The sequence below is a fragment of the Gymnoscopelus microlampas genome (genome assembly GCF_963454915.1).
Source record: "Gymnoscopelus microlampas genome assembly, chromosome: 20".
Lineage (NCBI taxonomy): Eukaryota > Metazoa > Chordata > Actinopteri > Myctophiformes > Myctophidae > Gymnoscopelus > Gymnoscopelus microlampas.
The window spans coordinates 20725683-20742012 of NC_139957.1; the positions used below are offsets into that span (position 1 = coordinate 20725683).

General features: G+C 44.5%; 1 pseudogene across 1 annotated transcript in view; it reads right to left on the reverse strand.

The window, feature by feature from the left end:
* The window catches only part of LOC311036039 (glutamate receptor ionotropic, NMDA 3B-like), a 68249-nt pseudogene that overhangs the window by 31769 nt on the left and 20150 nt on the right, over positions 1-16330 (reverse strand). The window contains exons 5-7 of the transcript in view: positions 16105-16251; positions 15444-15589; positions 7408-7523 (exon numbers count right to left, since the gene is read on the reverse strand). The product of the transcript in view is annotated as a glutamate receptor ionotropic, NMDA 3B-like (transcript). The remainder of the gene's footprint in view (positions 1-7407; positions 7524-15443; positions 15590-16104; positions 16252-16330) is intronic.

A 16330-nucleotide genomic window follows, 5' to 3' on the forward strand; every position in this document is an offset into this window, starting at 1 on the left:
GGATCAAGCTCCAAAACTATAACAATACTTTTGGAGCTTGATCCAGTTTGCAGACTCCATTCTATTGTGATGTTTGCTTCTGCCCAGCACCTGTCTTTTTAAACTGTGGATGTGCGTGCTTCATTTACTTACTTTGCTATAGCTTTGCTCAATTCCCATTTCCATCACCACTTCACTTGTTGTTCACTTCATCCTTCCTTTCATATCTCGGCCCACTTTCACAATCCCATGGCTTCCCATCTCTGTGGACTCCTCCTCCTAGCCCCTCTCTCTTGGCAGGCAGCTGGCATTCAGCAGCAGACACCAGCCTACGTATCTCCGTCCGACTCTGTCTATCTTTGGAAGCGATCCGTCAAATGGTGGAACACAAGTGGGAATACAGTGCACTTTTCATTTTGCTGGGTTCTTATGCCCAGAGACCCCCCCACAAATACCACCACACATCTTCTTCTACTCCCACTGGCATCACCCCACGCCACACACACACACACACACACACACACACACACACACACACACACACACACACACACACACACACACACACACACACACACACACACACACACACCCCTTAACAGATACACACAAATTCAAGCACACATCACTCTTGCAAAATGTGTGCTACCTGCCCCGGCAGCAATGTCTCCTGTCTACATTGTTTTCCTCGGATCGCTCTCCGCCTTGCTTGACTGAGCTTGTTGTCAGTGGCATCATGCCCATTGGAACATGTGCCCACTACGATTTATTCTCCCTTTCAGAGGAATATAAATGTTTTCTTTTCTTTTTTTATCATAATAATAATGTATGTATTTCTGATCATTTGATCATCATCAAACAAATTCTTCCACTTATGTACACACAGAGATCCCCTTTCTTTATCTATGGTATTGGTTTCTTCGAAAGTTGCGCAGGTGTGGTCAGGAGGGGGACAAGGGAATCGTGGCTGCATCTCGCGCACACACACACTCACACACACACACACCATTCCCCACTCTCTTCCGTCCTCACTACTGTAAGTAGTTAATAAATCGTATTATCCCCTTTACCGTTTCAGTATCACAACCAAGGGTGCACACTTGGTTTTTATATTTGTCATAATAAACACATGTTTAATGCATATATCTGCCGTAATTTATCTTTCCATTTCCACAACAATATACAGAGAAAATGGGCATATTTTGGGCATATTTACAAATTAATCATGATTAATCACACGTTAGCTGCGATTAATCTGATTAAAATGTATTTTTTTGACAGCCCTAATATAGACATAATCAGAAAACGCACGTGTGCGCACACGCACACTCTAGCTTCTACAACCACAGCCACCAACATAATTACTCAACTTATAATACTCTCCCAATACACACACACACTCACACACGCACAAACGCACACGCACAAATGCACAGCACAGCACACAGTTCTTCCATGGCCACATACCCACTCATCCACCCACACCCACAAACAAGCGTCTGGATGTTCAGTGGTGAGGTTATTAATGGGGTGTGTCTCCTGCCCTCTCCTAGCCTTTATTTATTTACAACTTTCTTTCCGCTCTGTCTCTCTCCGGTCTTTTCTTTCCCCCCTCGCTCTGCCTCACTTTTATCTGCCCCCCCCCCCGTTTCTGTTTGCCTGTCTCTCCTTTCTCCATCTCCTCTGCATCTCTATCTTTGTCTGGGTTCCTTATTTCTATCTCAGCGTGTCAGACACCATTCAGCCCCTGCAAGGCTCCACGACACATCTCCTCACACGGCGAGATCGTGCGGCAACCGAGCATCAAAAGAAAACACAGATTAATTCGCTGGCCTTTTTTTTTGGCCCATGTGAGAGCCATTGAATTAAAGCCCCAGCCATCGGTTTACAACCTGCTCTGCATACCAACCGAGGCTCGCTTATATGTCGTTCGTGCCAATCGGCCGAGCCTCGCCACGGCATAGAGATCACATGGTTGCACCGCGGAGGCAGATGAGGTCAGCGCATCCCAGACTCAGAGGGATGGACACGGGAGAAAGAGCAACCTGATAGCAGTGGACAGGAGAAAGAGGCAGACTTGTGTGGTGATTTAACATGGGCATGGCGCTTGTCAGTGACTGACAAGAGTTTGGGTATGTACGGGGGACAGCAGCAGGTCCCAAGTGGCAGCCTTGTTCGTACTTATTAGTTCAGCTGTCTGTCTCCAAAATGAGAGAAGCAGACGTGCGTTTATGGAAGCACACCAGTATGAATATTTGCGCCGGCGCAAGCTCAAAATGCATGCAGGAGAGTGCATGTACTGTGCACACGCACCCACATGCATGCACGAGTGCACGCACGCTCAGTTATTAATGCACATTCGCTCATAAGTGGATAGTTAACTGCAGCAGCGTGCACCTTTGCTCATCGCACACAGCAGCAGCTCCAATAACAGCAAAAAAAACTCAAAGGGAAAGTATACATCGGCATGTATACGCACAGTTCTTCTGAAGCAGACACTAAAGTGGCATTCCGCTGTCGGAATAGCAATGGGTGGACTTCCAGGCCCATGAGAACAACCACAGAGAGCGCTTTAAAACCAAGCAGCAGTGCAAGACTAAGAACTTTGTTTCCTCTGGTGATCTATAGGACATACCCACGGACTGGTTGTTGGAGGGTTTCGACAACTTGGGATGCCCAAAGACGAGGCAGAAAGGCTGGCCAAGTATTGTGCCGTCTCTGCTGCCACATACTGTATGCATGCATGTTGTATCATGAGGACATATGAATGTATGTGGTTTGTGAATGTAACCTTTCCCTGTGTATGGACATAAAAACATTTGTCTATCTATCTATCTATCTATCTATCTTTCTAGATACAGTATCTATACGGGTGAGCACAAACGCGCGCGCGCACACACACACACACACACACACACACACACACACACACACACACACACACACACACACACACACACACACACACACACACACACACACACACACACACACACACACACTCTTCATCATTGTTTTGCATACAGATAGTCCTACTGTACATACAAGCCTGAAGTTCACACTCACTGCTTTTGACTGGGCCTGATGCTTAATAATAGATGGCTGTGGACTATGTGCTGTGTTAACCCTGCAGCGCTCTGGTTCTCACTGTCAATCACAGCACTATCCATTTGATCACTCTGCATGTGTGTGTGTGTGTGTGTGTGTGTGTGTGTGTGTGTGTGTGTGTGTGTGTGTGTGTGTGTGTGTGTGTGTGTGTGTGTGTGTGTGTGTGTGTGTGTGTGTGTGTGTGTGTGTCGTCTCTTGTGTGTATAAGGGAGAGTGAGAGAGAGATAAGATAGAGAGATAGAGAGTAAGAGAGGAAGGGAGAAGGCAATAGACAGGCAGACAGCTAGAGAGAGAGAGAGGGGGGGGGGGGGGGGCGCGCAAAGAAGCCGTTGACATTGCTACACCGTATCAAATAAAAAAAACCTGATGATGACCTACAAGGCAATCAAGGGCATGGCACTCTACCTTCAGGACATGATCCACCCCTACACCCTTCCTGCACAGTGCACACCAGCTATGACACCCTTGCCAACACTCCAAGCGACTCTCCCTCCTGGCTACCAAGCTGTGAAATGACCCCCCCCCGCCCCCCCACCAGTCAGGCAGCAAGCATCCACCGCTTCAAATGAAGCCAGTGCGGATGCAATGGAAACCCTGCAGTTCTCATTAATCGTCTCTAGAGGGTGTCGCTATTTCCCCTCCTGTTCATTGTAGAATAATTTTCTATGGGTATTTGACCGGACTTTACGCTTGGTTTTATGACCTTAGTAAACACTTTCAGTGGCTAGTTTAAAGTCTTCTTTCAATTCTCATGAAATGCGTTTTTTTTGTAAATGACTGTATGCTCCCATAATTTCAAAATGAATTATAAAGAATTATATATATGCTTCTGAAGACTCACTCACCCATTTACCACTTCCTCTGGAACAAATTTGCAAACCTGCAAATCTGCTTTAATTCTCCTACAGTTCAACTTGGGGTCCCAGCAACGTTTTGACAAACACCACAGCATGCTGACACTAATGCTATAGTTTGACAAATTGAGGGCGCTAGCACAACTCCTAATATGCTGAATAGTGCTCCATTCTGCTCAGGTATAGGAGACTTGTAGTTGGTACCTACTCCTCCCTCTATCTCTCAGTGGTAGAAGAAGTTCTGACATTTTCTACTTGCTTAAAAGTATCTATACCACTACAGGTAAAAGCCTGGTGTTCAAAATGTACTTGAGGGCCCGGACGGGCACCTAGGATCAATGTAGCGTGTCGCGGGTTCGGGTCCCGATCCCGACAGCCTTTGTTGTGTGTCACTCCCCATTTCCTGTCAACCCACTGTACTACCAATAAAGGCATAAAAAGCCCAAAAAGAAATCAAAAATCACACCCAGTGTGAAGTGGGCGGTGTGTGGTCATCACAACATGATTAAGCCTTTGTGATATATTCTTTGATTTCACAGCACCAGTTCTAGGAAGACTTTCCTTTTCCTTCTTCATATCGGTTCTTTCTTTCCTCATTTCAAACATAGTAATATTTTCTTCCATCTTCTTATCTTCAATGTGTGTTTCTTCTCTGTCCTTTGACCTCATGATTTTCATTGTATCTTTTTCTTCTGTTTTCTTCTCATTTCAGCTAAAGCAATTTTTGGATTCTTCTTTACGTCTCCCACGAAGCTTCGTCTCTTCCATTGTTGGATTATATAGGCCACTGTATTTTTAGAAATCTTAAATACAGCTGAAATTTCTCTGGAACCTTGACCAGATCTGTGCTTTGTCACAATTCTGTGTTTAAGCTCTTGTGATATACACTTGGGTCTCACAAGGCCAGTTCTAGGAAGACTTGCCATTGTCTTTGTTTCGGTTTTTACTTTCCTCATTTTAACCATAGTGATTTTGCGATTCTTTTTCACTGATCTCATGAAATACTCAACATCTCAGTTATACTACTCTCACATCAAAATGGTTTTAGATTAGCCAATCACAGGATGTGAAATTGGAGCACTATGTCACTGTTGTGACACCCAAGTAGGTGGTGTGTGGTCATCACGACATGACTCACTTTAAAAAAAGGATAAATGACTTTTTTTAAAGTCCTTACTGCTATTCATAGGGCTGCACATGTGTCATGTGTTTCGCTAGCCAATCACAGTCCTGAATTTGCAAAGTCAGCCAATCACATTACACTTAGTGGTGATGACACTAGCTGTAATGTGATTGGCTGATATGAAAAAAGTATCGATTTGCATTAACAATGGAAGGGTTAGGGGGTACATAAATGTCTTGGTCGGTGTCCAAAACCCACTTATAGGGGGCGGCTACACCGCCCCAAAAAGGGGAAAAAGTACAGTCAGAGTACAAAAGTATTGACATCAAAATATACCTTAAAGTAAAAGTACTCATTATGCAGAATGTCCCATTTCACAAGTCATGTAGAATAATCTTTTGAAAATAGCTGATCTAACAGCAAAGCAAAGCGACATGTTGTGAGCTTGTAGATCAGCTATTTTCAAATAGCCAAAGTATATATAGGGATGAAGTGGTTAATTTATGTTTTGTAATAATATTCAAAATCTTCAAATTAACAAAATAATTGTAGTACAGTAAAAAGCATAATATTTGTCTCTGACATGTAGTGGAGTAGAAGTAAAATTGGAAATACTCCAGTAAAGTTAAAAAAATACCTCAAAACTTAACTAGTACAGTACTTGGGTACATGTACTTAGTTACTTTCCACCACTGCTATCTCTATACCTGTACCAATCCCAACCCCTCCTGCTGTCACTGCCGCTCCACTCCTCCCCTCATGTCTCCTCTCCTCTCCTCCTCCCCTCCTGCTCCTGTTCTGGACCCACGCACCGTCAAGTTCAAACGCAAGGATAAAGACACCTCCCCTTATGACGTCCACCCTGGCCCGCTCCGCACACGCCTGGCCAACCCAGGGGAATGATAATATATACGCGCTGCATTGATTCCGTCACATCGCTCGATAGTTCAGTCAGAATTCCCAGCTCCAGAAAGTTACTCAAGGACTCTCAACAGGGGCTGTGCTCTGTTTACCTGTAACCCATTCAGACCGGGAACACATCACGTGTCATTTTTTTTATTTCTTTTATTTCTGGGGGTCCCTGGAACAACGTATTTTGAGATGGGGGTCCGCGCTCCAATACATATCATTTTGTGGGCCCTTGACACGAAAAAGTTTGAGAACAACTGATTAATAGCAACATACGTTTTTCCCCCAGAAGCTTTAAAAATACATTTATATTCAAAGTTTTGCACACATTTTCACAAAAAAAAGACAGAAAAAGTAAAGAGCAGATATACAAGCTCACTATGAGCTTGTATATCTGCTACCATGACCGGGAACACGGATGCGTTTCCGGTATAAAAGGGTTAACTCCCATGGTGGGGGTATTTCCATTTCAATAGTGTTGCTGTGTGCCTGCATGCTGACTCAAACACCTACAACTGATAAAGAATGCCACGATGACCTTGTCTTCAACCCCCCGAAAAGTTTCATAATGTCTCTCTCCCGTCTGCGTTCCCTTCACTTTGGCTTCTGGACGCTGTCTGACTGCATCCAATTCAAAACACAGACTGCATCACTGTCTGCTATGCATGGGAGCTGTACTGACCCCAACTGCAAAGTAATGCAGAGGGTCATTCTGTCATTCCCTCCATCCAGGACATAATACGAAGGACGTTGTGTCAGCAAAGCTTGCGAGCTTATCAAAGCTCAGAGCCAATCCGACCACAGATTGTTTCAGATGCTGCCAAGTGGCAAGTGGCTCCGTAGCCACGGAGCCGTTGGCAGTAGATTGCTATACAGCTACTTCCCCGGGCAATCAGTCTTATGAACGAACAGGACAGGAAAAAAGAAAAAATAAGCTTGGGAAACGCTATACCTCACACCTTAGCACTCCTCATTCCTTCTATCACTTCTTGTTGCCTATTTTTGATAGAAGCTACAGTATGTTGCAGATGTATGCTGTCCACCAATGATAAGTATGTCACGTACCTACGTATGTTATATGTTTAGACAGATGCTAGGTTTGATGTTTACCTGGTAACCTAGTTACTTAGTTTGTAGCACTTCATTGCCCTCTGTGTAATGACAATCGAATTCACCCGGCCATTGGCTGACTGGGCTTCATGCCATTTAGGCCGATATTGCACTATGTAAGTAGCTCATCTGCCTAAATTGTTGTAAATTGTGAATTGTGTGCCTGTGTAGGTGGGTGAGCGGTGTGTGTGTGTGTGTGTGTGTGTGTGTGTGTGTGTGTGTGTGTGTGTGTGTGTGTGTGTGTGTGTGTGTGTGTGTGTGTGTGTGTGTGTGTGTGTGTGTGTGCGCGTGCGTGTCAAGTGTGTGCGTGTGTACTGTACATACCCTCTATGGCGAATGGTTTGCCCACTGTGAGCAGTTTGCAGTCAGCATCAATGGACACCTCAAAGTCTAGCAGGGCCTTATCCATGATGAAGGCATCCAGGGTAGGAGGATCTGTCCTTCAGCACACACGCACACGCAAACAAACACAGACAGACAGACAGATAGAAAAAGACAGACACACAGACACCATAAGAGTGAGGTAGTCCCATACTGTCTGTTAAATGAGTATCAGGTGTCTTTTGTGCAAATCTACGATCTTGCAAAAACACTCAATTTGCTTCCCTTTTCTTCTTTTTTTGGGTGCAATTCCAATTTCCCAAGACCCGGAACGTATTGGATTCACCTCATCTACTCCCTCCTAGGGCTCCCTGAGCTTGTGTACGAGTTGTCACAGTGTCACTCTCCCATTTATTGTGGGGATGAGATTAGCTGCATGCTAATACGCTGCATGAACACATACATCATTACCTACAGTCTCTGTTGTGGACTGATAAGGCGTCAGATGGACCTCCGGAGAGTCCTCGGCTCAACTGCTATATCGATCTGATTGACCCTAATAACCCCCAATTATAGACTATTCCCCGGTAGACTCAGACACTGCTGACCATGTCCACCAGTGGATCAGAGTTTCACCATGACAAACAACACTATGCACTGGCTGGGATGTACACTGAAACACATACATGATGGACAGACTAAATCCTCAGTGTTCATTTAACTCAGAATATTCATTTATTATAGTTTTTCCCCCTATTTTTTTGTTTGAAAATTTAGAGTAGCCAATTATTTTTTACCCCTTTTCTCCCCAATGTAGTTGTTGTGCCAGTGAATTCCTCCCCACACACATTTCTGTGTCGTCACTGCTGTTGTATCCTACTGACTCACCTGCCAGTGAGGAACCCCCACCGGGACGACGTAGGGCCTTCGTCCTACTCCTCCCGCCCAACACTCCCCGCTGACAGGTGCCGCCCCAGCCCGTAGGAGGGGTAAGTTCAATGACCGATATCACCCTCCCCGCTCCGGCTTCCCTCCCAAAAGCCGGATCCGGAACCCACAACCTCCGTGGTGGTGGGCAGAGACTTTACCACTGCGCTACCCGAGAGTGTTAATTTAAGCTGGAATCAGTGTGTACACTGACACAACCGCAGACACGTGCACTTATAACTACGTCAGATCCATTCAATAAAATGTAATCACCTCTGCACCTAATTTTACGCGCTCACGCACACTCACTTCTAAATCTACTACATGCATGAATGCGCATGCAAACTCTCTTTTTCACTCACAGCACACACACGCACATTTGAAATATTTATTTATGTCCACATAAACAGAAGTACAAGATGGACAAAGGACATAAACACTGCCAGTGCAGTCAGATAAAGGGAAAACAGCCAGTTACAATGTGCATGTAAAGCAGAGCATTGTTACATACAAAACAAAAAATGGCATACTTGTCAAACACAGCGGACAACAGTCATGGGTAAAGGAAACAAAGCCTCCTCCAAATTGAGCGGCTTCCTATAATAGCTGATATTGAGCAGTACCTTGCTAATTGTTTAGCCCTCCTTTTGGAGAGGCCGGCCATTTGCAGGCCCCTCACAACCAACTTGTGCACGTGTCCTAGACTACCAAAGATAAAAAACAAAAGTTTACATCTGTAGCCTAGCTGAGATATGGTCTGCTCTAGCTGATGATATTTTAGCACTTTGGTTAGGAAGGCTTCCTCTAAGCTGTAATCAAAGTACAGCCGACCTCGAGAATGAACACCTCCCTATGGTTTTCATTAACAACAATGACATCAGGGGTGTTAGCTGAAATGTTAGAGAAAACAGAATCATCGTTACACAGGTTAAACATGCTCGGCGTCACAGTAGAATGCTTATACAGCATGATGGAAGACCTGAAAATAGAAGTGATATCTTTTGATATCAAATACACTATTCTGTCCCCTGTATACATGGCACCCATTTAAGATGTGGGACATGGTTTCAGCTATTTGTTCATGACCATGATGTATACAGTGAGGAGCATGGTTGCCTGGAAACCAGATGGAGAGGTTAAGTTTAGATGGTAAAACCTGCAACCTCGCTTTCAGAATAAAGACAACAATGCATTCGTCTAAAGCAACATTTTTTAACACAGAGTGAGAGACAGAGTGGTCCGCAGCAGGGAGACATGCAGACTTCCCTTGCAGCCTCCGCTCGGTCCAGTGCTGCCGCTGCCTTTGCTGTCACACACCGAAGCCGGGAGAGTGACAGTCTAGCTTTCCACTAGGTTTCCTCCTGAAGCCTAGGAAGCTAGGATCCGAGCCACATGCCAGGGGGACCTTACGTCGTTTTAGGTCCAGGAACAGAGATGAGCATGCAAGCTCTCTCACATACTGGTCATCATTGTTCAGCATATTTAACAAATGGGAGAGTCTCGTAGCAATATATGTCCATTCAAAATTGGGAACACCCATACCACCCTCACGTTTACTGTGAAATATAATGTCACGTGTTGTGTGTGTGTGTGTTATGACCAGTCCATTGTCTCACTAGGTGCACAGTTTTGAAAAGATGTTGTACCTTGGCCAATGCTATTATTCTGACTGCCTCCAGTTTCATGATTAGAGGCAGAGGCGATGCGTGGATTGAATCAAGTATGCTGGAGTACTCAGAAATGATTACCTCGACCTGGTCTCCCCACTCGCCTGCCACATTAAACTTGTGACCCAAATATGTGTAAGTCTCGTGACGGGAATAGACTTTAAGGGGTTTATTGCAAATTTTGAAATCAGTTAGTGTATTTGTTTTAGAGTGATACCAGCGGTTCCCTCCATTCCGCCTTTCATATAATACTGCACGTTTGGATTATTTTACCTCTAATCCTGACCATTCCAAAAAGGAATCGGTTTTGGAGAGCATGTTCTTTATTACAGCCCCATGATGAGAGGCTATCTGGACATCGTCTGCATCCCCCTGAACAGGGTTAGGGGAAATTATATTGCCGGGGGCACACATACAGAGACATTTTAACCACTGATTAAGTGCTTACACAAAATTAACACGCTACATGGACAGCCAGTCTTAACACCTACTTGGAGAGGGATGGGATCTGTGAGCTGTTTACCACAGATGACCTGTATGAATGAACCAGTGTACACATCTTTAACAATGTCAACATAAACTTGCGGTAGATGGAATTCCTCAAGAGCTGTTATCATGACATTATGTGCAAAAGTGCCAAATGCATCACGGAAGTCCAGAAAAACTGCAAAGTATTCACTAGACCCATGCTTAAAATCGTCAATTCCTGTTTTGAGACAAAACACATGTTCATTCATGCCTTGCCGATTGATGTAGGCATTTTGCTTGGGAGACCAGATGTTTTCATCCACAAGCCACGGGAGGATTCGGGCAAGAATGCACTTCATAAACACCATATAGATGGTAGGTAAGAGGGAAATGTCTCTCCAGGTAGACGGATCGTCCGGGATATTGTCTTTTTTGGGAATTCTATAGATGAGGGCTCCCATCCATGAAGCAGGGACCCTCCTGTTCTCCAAGCAGACATTAAATGTAGCTGTCAAAACGTCTGACTGCGTAGCCCTAAGATGCTCATATGAAACACCGTCCATGCCATATGCACTATTACTGGGTAACGCCACCGGAAACTTTGTTATATTTTAACCCCAAAAACGGAAAAATAGAACAAAAAACATTTTGTTTTCATAAAAACCCTATTTTCTAACATAGTCCCCATATGAGTTGGTGTTATTTAAAAAAATAAAAATAAATAAATAATAATAATAAAATCAGAACCAGAGGAGGGGGTGTTGCTCCTAAAAACAAAAAACAGAAAAAAAGTGGAAATATGACAATATGACGTCAATGTTATTGTTCTTTCTTCTTATATTGTCCCTTCCCTCCTCCCCCTACCTCCCTCATATCAACTCAGTGTTAGCAGAATATCTTCACTTGTTCCTTGAAGATATTCTGTTCCATCGCCGTCTCCTCCACTCCACTCGCTTCCATTCCGGGACGCCATGGTTCTCTACATGGTTCTCTCCATATTCCTAAGGAGATTTCGCCCGGAATATTCGTCATAAAGTCGTATATTTTGCCGCACAAATTGAAGAACCATTTCTTTCAGTTTCGGTTTTTCGTTTTTTTTCAGGTTTGCCAGTTCCCACCTGATGTTGTGTGGGAGTTCTGACTGCTCCAGATTGTACTGAATAACTGTTAGCTTGCATAATGTCTTCAGACTAGGCCTCATATCTAACATGAACAGTTCATCAGTGTGAACAGGCGCTGAGCTAAAACCATGGGACTTGAAGAAGTATCGCTTGAATCCATGAAAGATGATCATACGATCTCCCACCATGCAACATAACATTCTATACATTGATAACGGGCCTTTACCTTTGGGTTCCACCTTCTTCCAGGAGAAAGTCTCTGGATTGAATTTCCACAGATCATTCAAGTCCTTGTATCTGCCACATTGGCCACCAAATATGTACAGCTCTCCATTGTAGGCAAAGGCTGAATGATCATTGCGTCCTTGTGGGACGCTGAAAGAGCGACGCTGAAAGAGCTTATGAGTGCTCAGCCAGCAGTTGGTCTCTGTGTCAAACACACTAATGCCGTTAAGCCTGTCTTCCCCAACCACTCTGCCCCCAAATACAAACATCTTTGTCCCAATGATGGTGGCAGAGAAACCCACGGAAGCAGTTGGTGGAGTGCCTCTGGTGTTAATTAAAGCCCAGACCATTGTGGTGGTGTCCAACTTGTAGATGACATTAGTGCATTGAGCCCTCATTGCGTATATGGCCTTCCCCAAGACACAGGCTGAGTAGTCGCGGTGCCCCTCCTCTGGAATATTCCCACAATCCCTGGGGTTGAACCATCTGTGGGTGTTGACATCAAATGCATGAAGACGTCCGGCCACCAAAATGTAGATGGAATGTTCGATCAGCATAGCTGACTCCAGGCCACATATGTAGGGAACCTCAAGGGGATCTTGTCCTCTTCCAGCTATCACAGGGGGTAACATCATCCAGCACAGAGACACTGTGTCGAAGACATGCACTTCAGTCTGATTCCACTTGTCTTCTTCAAAGCAGTAGACCTTGTGTCCAACTACCACAGCACCATGGAAGTTGAAGTTATTATTTTCTGTTCGATTCCGATGTAACACCCACTGAAACATTTCACTCACCAACACGAATCAGTGCTGATAACCAATTCACAAGAAGAAGTTGTAAGAAAGTAGGTTGATCTCTTGGTAAATCACATTTGTACCTAGGACAAGTCATTTTAAAGGACAGTTACATGGTTGTGATGATGTCATGATGTCATTGCATGATGATGTCATCAAAATAAGTAAATAATACATTATTACACAAACCAGTGATTTTTAGTGGTGCAAGCCGCTCTATATCTGACTTTGTCCGTGTGCGTGTCCGCTCTTTGCCTCTTGATTGGTCAAGCTTCACGTGACACGTGGCTATAAACACATTATAAACGCATCAAAGGCACCGCTACATTCACACATTGTGTGATTTTTAGCGGCGCTAGCCGCTCTATACCTGACTTTGTCCGTGTGCGTACGTCAAAAAAGTGCGTACGTCAACAAAGTGATTGGTCAAGCTTCACATGACACGTGGCTATAAACACATTATAAACACATATTGATGACAAAACTCATCAAAGGCGCCGCTACCTTCACACAGGATGTGATCATTTTTGGGGCGGTGTAGCCGCCCCCTATAAGTGAGTTTTGGACACCGACCAATCCTGCACCGTGATTGGCCAATAGTCTACAACGCATTGTATACCCCCTAACCCTTCCATTGTTAATGCAAATCGATACTTTTGCAAAGTCAGCCAATCACATTACAGCTAGTGTCATCACCACTAACTGTAATGTGATTGGCTGACTTTGCAAATTCAGGACTGTGATTGGCTAGCGAAACACATGACACATGTGCAGCCCTATGAATAGCAGTATGGACTTTAAAAAAAGTAATTTATCCTTTTTTTAAAGTGAGTCATGTTGTGATGACCACACACCGCCCACTTCACACTGGGTGTGATTTTTAAATTAGCAGCTGATTTTATTCATTTTATTACAATATCACGCACGCACGCACGCACGCACGCACGCACGCACGCACGCACGCACGCACGCACGCACGCACACACACACACACACACATACACACACACACACACACAGGTGCACATAAACTAGAAAGTATTATGTATACAGTATAAACTAAAATAAATGTTTTACTTTAAGCCTAGCTAAAAGCTTGTGTGGGGGGGCGGGGGGGTCTGCTTTTAAAAGAAGACTCTGTTGTAGCAGACCTTAAAGGAGGATGACATCCGGGATGTATCCGGTAGGAGACACAAAGTAGATTATTTGTGTCTCCTACCGGAAATACACACGGTCATCAAATTATTGTTTTAGGAATGCCACAAAAACAAAAATAAATCCATGAAATCAAGGCTTCTTGGGGTGTGTAATTGATCGAAAATAAGTCATTTTTTGGGTGAACTCCTCCTTTAATTCAAGTGGAAAAGAATTCCAGAGTATACTGTAGGACCATAATGACTCTATCACCATAAGCTGATTTAGAATTTATTCTAGGTATAATGAGGAAAGCTTTATCTGATGATCTAAGGGATCTGTTCGGCACTTATTCAGTGAGCATGTCAACAATGTAGGAAGGAGCTAAGCCATTCATAGGTTTAAAAACAACAAGAAGTACTTCAAAATCAAACACTGACTCACAGGCCAGAGTCTGGCCAGTTAGTCTGGCCGCCAGACTAACTGGAATCCAGCCTTATTTTATACTAGACTGGGCTGATCAGATTACCTCCTTACTATTCAGGACATACACTCACATTTACTGCAAAAACAAAGGGTGACTTTACAGTGTCTTTGCTGGGAAAGCACAAAACTCTTGTCTTCCTACCTGCCTATAGCAGCGACCTGTCAGATAGAGCCAGCTGGGAGAACAGAGGATATAGGCTCCTTCAGGGAGAGAAGCAACTCGGAAGTTATCCGATGTTTGGCCGAGGAGCAGGTCTGTGAGTATATGCCTGCTTGCATGTGTTTGCGTGCGCGAGCGTGTGTGTGTGTGTATGAGTGCATGCACGTGCGCGCGCGTGTGTGTGTGTGTATAAATGTGTGTTTGCATGTGCATGTATGTGCACATTTGCTGCTCTGTGCATAGATAGAGTATCCAGTACATCTATAAGCTATAACTACCTCGTCATCCTGCATCTCGTGGGCTTCATGTGTGTGGGTCTCTCTCTCTCTCAGGGAGATTTCAGGGAGCGGTATAATGGGGTCAGTTAGTTCTGCCAGCAGAGTGTTTTATTACCTCCTGTTCCCTGCACTGCTGTGACTTTGTGCTATACATCGCATGACCTCGCAATGTAAATGAGCCCTTCCTTCGTCCAATATACCATGTTCTGATCATCATCTCTGCATTATATTCGCAACAAGCGCTGCATGTCTTTCTCTCTGCTTGCACGCACGCACGCACGCACGCACACACTGATAAACTATCTCAACATCTTTGTCGGTACTTCTGTCGTGCTGTGTACTTTGTGGTGTTTGATGTGCTTTGAGGGGATTAGCTGTGAATGTGTGCCATTTTCACAGTTTGTTTAAAGGAAGTGTGCCTGTGTCAGCCAGGGGACTGTACTAAAGCGTTCTGTATTTCATTTAGTGTGTGTGTGTGTGTGTGTGTGTGTGTGTGTGTGTGTGTGTGTGTGTGTGTGTGTGTGTATGTAATGTGTGTGCAGTGTGTCACTGAAGAAGAACACCAATAATGACAATAGTTTACAAGGTACTTTTGAAGAGCAAGGTGAGGACGAATTGTGGTAGAATTCCATCTCATATCGTTACTATGGACCTTTTGTGTGTGTGTGTGTGTGTGTGTGTGTGTGTGTGTGTGTATGTGTGTGTGTGTGTGCGTGTGCGTGTATGCGTGCGCTCGAGCCTTATGTCTCCCAACGTGCACTGTGCATGTGTCTTACTTTAACATGTGCACTCCTTGTGGGGTGGTGGGCTGGTTGAAGCGGCGCATGTACTCTGCCATCTCAGGGAAGCTCTTCTACATGTAGTCCTCAGCGCTGCTCTCCTTCACCGTGCCGAAGCGGAAGCCCAGGGAGGGGTGGTGGAGCTGGGGGGGGGGGGTAGGGGAGAGAGAGAGAGAGAGGGACCGAGAGAGAGAGAGACAGGCAGTGTTTTGAGATTATGATCAGCCTAATATCGGATTCATCACAGTCATGAACTCCCTCCAGGGCTTGAGGAAACGCAAGACAATAATCCTTCATAAATAATTCTGCTCTTTACTCATTATCCTGTCCTTGTGTCAGATGATAGATCTAGCAGTGTGTGTGTTTTGTGTATGCTTTTTTATGCTCAAGCGTGTTATTGTGTATGCTTCTGTGTGTGTCTGTCTGTCTGTCTGTCTGTCTGTCTGTCTGTCTGTCTGTGCGAGTGTGTGTGTGTTTATGTGCTATTACCTGTGTGTGGCTGTATGCATATTTATTTGTGTATCTACTATCACTATCTAGTGTGTGTGTGTGTGTGTGTGTGTGTGTGTGTGTGTGTGTGTGTGCCTTTTGCTTACACACATGCACATGTGCTTTCATACATGCTTCCGCAGGCATGCGTCCTTGCACTCAGGCTAACCTTGTCATCGTGTATTCCCGATACCTCTTCAAAGACCTTCTCCCCCACCATTACTGCTGCTAGGTTAGCAGTATAGCTGGACAGCACCAGCAGACAAAATATAGCCCATAGGTTCATCAGAAAACGCCCTGTCCAACACTTGGGAGTCTGCAAAATGGAGAACAAACAGCTGAAAATACTTTTACTTTGAGGGGTTATTTGATGAAAGAACCAATATATAACAGAT